Source organism: Cavia porcellus, unplaced genomic scaffold (assembly GCF_034190915.1).
Source record: "Cavia porcellus strain 051 isolate PalLab524CR breed Dunkin Hartley unplaced genomic scaffold, mCavPor4.1 scaffold_27, whole genome shotgun sequence".
Lineage (NCBI taxonomy): Eukaryota > Metazoa > Chordata > Mammalia > Rodentia > Caviidae > Cavia > Cavia porcellus.
The window spans coordinates 43,836,240-43,841,925 of NW_026947510.1; the positions used below are offsets into that span (position 1 = coordinate 43,836,240).

At 38.3% G+C, this 5,686-nt stretch overlaps 1 pseudogene; it reads left to right on the forward strand.

Moving 5' to 3' along the window:
* The first annotated feature begins 3,643 nt into the window (after nucleotides 1-3,643).
* LOC111757010 (large ribosomal subunit protein eL27-like) lies at nucleotides 3,644-4,060 on the forward strand (annotated as a pseudogene).
* The last annotated feature ends 1,626 nt before the right edge of the window (nucleotides 4,061-5,686 follow it).

Below are 5,686 nucleotides of genomic sequence, written 5' to 3' on the forward strand. Positions count from 1 at the left end.
CTCCATTGTTGCCCAAACAAAATTCACATACCTGAGAACAAGAGCACAAATGAAAAGACAAGAGAGTTATCAACAACATTTCTGGAACTGGACGTAAATGGCTGAATGATAAATCAAAGGAAAGCAGAAATGAGCAGTACCTAAATTCTCCCATGAAGCCCCAGAAAGACTCAGCAATTGGAGAAACAAAGCACCTGTGAATGAAGGATGCCAGTGTTCAAGTGGGGCAGAACGCAGGTCTATTTGTTGAAAGTCTCATATAAAAATTAATTAAATCTCTAACTCTACTCTCCAGCTCGAGCCAGCTGTGTCCACCTGTCACCAGCCCCAGCAGAACACTGGACGTTTTCTCTTTGAAGAAATCTGATCAAAGGAAATACAGAGTTGGGATAATAGAGCTGGAGGCAGGAGATGTGTGCCATAATGAAAACTAGAAGTAAGTGAGAAAATCTCCAGTCTGAAAGGTGAAATCTTTCAGCACTGTTTTCTCATTTGTCCCCAGAATGCAGGAAACTCACAGAGTCAACATCAACCAAGATATAAAAATATCAAATTTTGACTGACTAATAGAAGTGACAAAAGACCCAGAGGCTGACAGAGATTTCCCATTGAAAGAACTACGTCTTTTCCTAATCATCCAACAGCAAAGCTATCACTTGGCAAGTACTCACGGCCAATCCCACCCCGTCGCACATATAACCTTTCAAGTGGCTTTGTAGGTTCACAGTGGTTTGAATGTAGCTCCAGCAAAATCTAGGTGTTGAAACGTAATGGCCAAATGTGATGGTCTCAAGAGATTGACAATTTAACAAGTGATTGGGGCAGAGGAGCTCTTCCTCTCGTGAATGGGATTAAGGACCTTATCAAAGAAGCATCCCATAGTCGTGCAGCTGTCTTGCACTTTCACATTCCACCAAAGGCCAACACAGCCCTACTTCCCTCCAGAGGATGCAGCAACAAGGCGCCATCTTGGAATGGAGCCTGGGCCCTTCCCAAATCACGGGACCTGCCACTGAGGCCTTGGTCTTGGACTTCTTGACCAACAGAACGGTGACGGAATACATTTCTGCCCTGTATAAATTACTCATTCTGTGGTATTTTGTTATAATGGCACAGAGTATAATAAAGACATTAAATGTAAACTTGTTAATTGTTACATTGTTAATGTAAAAGACCAAATAGCATTGCATATCTCAAAAGCCTTTCATAGGACATCAAAGCAGGATGCTCTTTTTATTCAAAAATAATATTTAGGGGACAAGAATTCATAGAATTAAAATATAGAACTGAAAAATCAATAAAAGTGTTGATATTACATATTGTACACATGTATTGAAATGAGTTGTACTCCATAAATATGGGCAATTATTATGTCAGTTAAAACTTTAAAACGTGTATTATTTGTGCTGTAACCAACTGAAAGTTCATATAACTATATTAGTAAGAAAAAATTATTCTTTAATGAAAAAAGAAAATAATAAGATACATAGAAAAGTGAAAAGAAAGTTATGAATACCCATATACCCGCCTAAAAAATATTGGATGATAAAATGGTCCAGAAGAAAATAAAAACATCAATAATTAAAAATTGGGAAAAAGAAATTAAAAAAGAAAATTTGACATTCAAGCAACAGAAGTTCTAAATGAGAAAACTGAGTAAATGGATAAGAAGACATTATCAAAGGGAAAACCACAAAGAAAGTTCCCAGAATTGAAGAGGCAAGTTTTCATGCTGATGTAGTCTAGGAACCCACTGAGTACTCGAACAGGTTAGCCACATACACACACATTCAGCTGTATTACAGGGAAAAAAATTGAAGATATGGAGAATTTAGAAATAGTAAAAACTTGCTGCGAGGGTAAAGCAGAACACATTATAAAGTCATCAGGAGTGCAAATGATATTGGCTATTCAATAACTCTGCTAGCTATGATGCAGTCAACCAAAAACATTAGTTTTAATTTAGAATTCAGATGCATTTGATTTATCAGTCAGGTGTAATACTAAGATGAGCAAAAGTTCAAAAGTTTTAGCTGTCAGATGCTCTTTCTATGGAAGCCACTAGAACATTGGTTCCCAAGCAACTTCAGCATTACCCAGGCATCTATTACAAACACAGATGGGCTCCCACCTAGACCTATTGAAACAGAATGTCTGGGAACGAAACTCCACATTCTTCTCCTTAACAGGCCTTTCTAGTACAAGATAAAGTGTGAGAAACACACTTTGCAAAATGAGGAGTGAACTACAGAACAGAAAGATGTGGCTACATGTGAGACAACCCGCTCCCCCAGATTGCAACAGAAGAATAAAAGCACCAAGAGGGATATTATCACTTCTGAGACATCTTCCATTGTTCTGAACACTTTCTATTTATTAATGTTTAAAGTCACCTATCTTAGTTACTTTTCTTGTTGCTGAGACAAAATATTTGACACCCAGAGTTATGGGAAGAAAAGTTTATTTTGGCCCACAGTTTGTAGAGGTTTCGACCCATAGTTGATTGATTCCTTGGCATGGTGTCAGGGAGAAAGAGAAGCAGTTCGTGGCAGAATAGGCAGAGAGCAACCATCTTTTCCTTTATAGTCCATCCAGGCTGCAAGGTTGGTGCCACCCATATGACAGCTGGGGCTTGCATTTTCCACACTCAGAACTGTGCTAAACCAATCGAATCATCGCACACCCTACAACCAGCTACCTCCAAAAAGTCCCAGCTGTGAGTATATGAGGCTTTGGGGGAACATATAGATACAAGCCGTAACACCACCCCAACCAGCTTTTCATATAAGCCTTATTATTTTCTCCATTTTGGCAGAAAAAAACAAGCAAGACTCGAGATCTCAGTGCAGCAGGGTGTATTTAAATGCAGCCAAACGCAAGCAATGTAGTCACAGCATGGCACCCTGTGCTCTCAGTATATATGGAGTGCACCAAGAGAAACTGAAACCAGGATGCTTGAGGTGTTTAAATCTACTGAGGAGTTTACATCTCTGTGGACAATCCTGAAGGTAAAGAGGGTAGGTATTCAGAAAGCCAAACAAGAAAAAGTGAAGAAAATATCCCATAGAGGTAGGGCCTCGCTAAATCTCTTAACTGTGATCATAAAACAGTATATGGCTCAGATTAAACTAATATTTTCATAGACCTTTGAGAGTTAATACTGAATACAGTTTAACCAAAACAATTACAATATCTTATTAAGAGGATGAATAACAAAACAAAATCAGAGAGGAGCAGGTGAGGTAAGAGAGATAAATTCTCAACCTTCATATTATAGGAAATACTTTCTGTTTGTGTTTGTTTTGTTTTGCTATTGAACCCAGACCCTTTGCAATGAACTAGACTTCCATGCCTTTTGAGGTAGGATCTCGCTAAATCTCGAAATTGGCCAGTCTGCGTTTGAACTTACGATTCTCCTGCCCAAGAAGTTAACAGGAAGCAACAGGAAATTAATAGTTAATGCTTAAAATCAAATATTTAGGAAATAACAGTAAAAGTGTGTTAGCAGCTAAGAGTTAAAATGTTCCTTTAGAAAAAGGATAACGATCAAGGTGGGCTATGCACATGTACCAACTCCCTACAAGGAATGTAATCATATACTGCAAACAGGTACCCATAAAAATGAAAATTTAAGAAAAAGGAAATGAGCAAGCTCGTGAAACCAGGGAAAGCAGAGCTGGTCCTGACTGGATGCTACTCTGGACACTTGTCCAAAGCCATCATCGTGAACATCAGTGACCCCACCCTGACGGTCCCTACAGCCCTGACCTGATGGCTGGAATTATTACTGTTTCCAGAAAGTTCAAACACAGACTGGCCAATTTAGAGATTTAGCTGTCATGGACAAGAAGAACTTTGCCTAGAGGCCACAGACCAAGTCCTTTGTGAAGGTTTATAATTACAATCATCGCACATACCCTTGGACAAGACTGTGGTCAGCGGGAACATTTTCAGACACCTGGCTCTTAAGTGCAAGACCCACTGGGAGGTGAAGGTCAAGTTCCAGAATAGATACTAGACCAGCAAGAGCAAGTGGTTTTTCCAGAATCTTCGGTTTTAGGTGGTTTTTGATTCCATCATTAAAAGAATTTTTAAAAATAGGGAGTAAACAAAAGGGAAGAGTTTTTGTTGTATAATAAGCCTTCTAAAAGCATTGACCTTTTAAGTTATAGTGTTCTTGTGTTCGTTTGACAAAAAAAAATCTAAAATTAAAAAAATAGGTTTCCTCTAATATAGAAGTCGAATTTCAGTTAGAGTTTTCAAGTTTCTTCTAACAGGCAATTTCCATCTTCCTCCACCTGGCCTCTGTGTCTTAACTCTGGAAATAGGACAATGAACATCGTGGGGCTTTCTTTCTTGTCCCGTTGTCAAAGCAGCAGCTCTCTGTTCCCATCAGGAAGCCTCCTATCCTGAGATTCTGGACTTCATATTCAAAAGCACAGGTAGGAGGGAGTCACTGAGCCCATCTTTCTAATTCTCCCATCAGATTTCTCCAATGTGGTGTTTATTCTACAATTGTTCCTACAAAAAAAAAAATTCCTCCATCATCTGGAAGTTTCTTTATATATAAGTTTGCCATGTGGTTACCTGTGGTTTAATATCCACAAACACGGGTTCTTTGAGTATTTCTCTTTATTCAATCATTTATCCAAACAAAAATGTTTAGTGAATTCCTTATATATGTCTCAGATACCACTGAGAGGAGTAACATTTTTTTAAAATAGTTTTATTACCACGTTTGTAGTATATAATGATTACAGTCATCATGGGGTGTTGGTACATGTACATAACACATCTTTTCTCTTCTCTTCTCCTCCCCTCTCACTTACTACTTCATATTTTTACAAATATTATTCTTCTATCTATACTTAAGAATTAAAATGTTTGAAGGTTCTTTATAATCATTATTTCTGCATTTGTTAATTAAGAAAGGCAACCTTCTGTGTTGTAACGACTGATTAAGATGATGGTAAACTAGATTATTTTAAGCAAGGAAAAATGGGGCTGGGAATTTAGCTCAGTGGCACAAAGTGTCTGCCTTACCAGTGAGAGGTTGTGAGTTCGATCCCCAGTACCAAAAAAAAAAAAAAAAAAAAGAAAGGAAAGTGCTGAGATTTCCTTTCCAAATTTAGATCAAGTCAGTTTAAATACTTCCCTTACCCAACTTATCAGTAGGCTATGTTGTCACAAAGAAAAATGTTAGCATTTATCTCAAAGAGTTATCTATCTCCTGCTGATGATTTATGAGAAAACAGATTTCTGTGTTCCAACCTCAGGGAAAAGGGTACACTTGCAGTGTACAATAGTATTTTGAAATGTTAATTGATGTATCCTCACTGCATCCCACCCCACCATCCTTCCTCAAATCCAGGCAATTTAGCACTGAAATCCATCTTTGTCCACAAGGATCATTAATATGGCAAAACCAAAGTACAAAAGAGACAGATTCTTGGCAAACTTTAGTAGTCAAAGTCTGGAGGTAAACAACACATTTAGAAGTAATACTTTCCAAGCCTGTTTTTCTCTTCTGAGCTAAATTGGAAAAACAAAATTCAGAGAGGGAAACAATGGTATCAGACACTGCCGAGAGGCCCTGGGTCCTACTCTTTGCCACCTTTCCTTCTCTGTCTCCAAGGGAGGGAAAGGAAACCTTTCAAGCCTTGGGGCAGAGGGAAGGATACCTGGA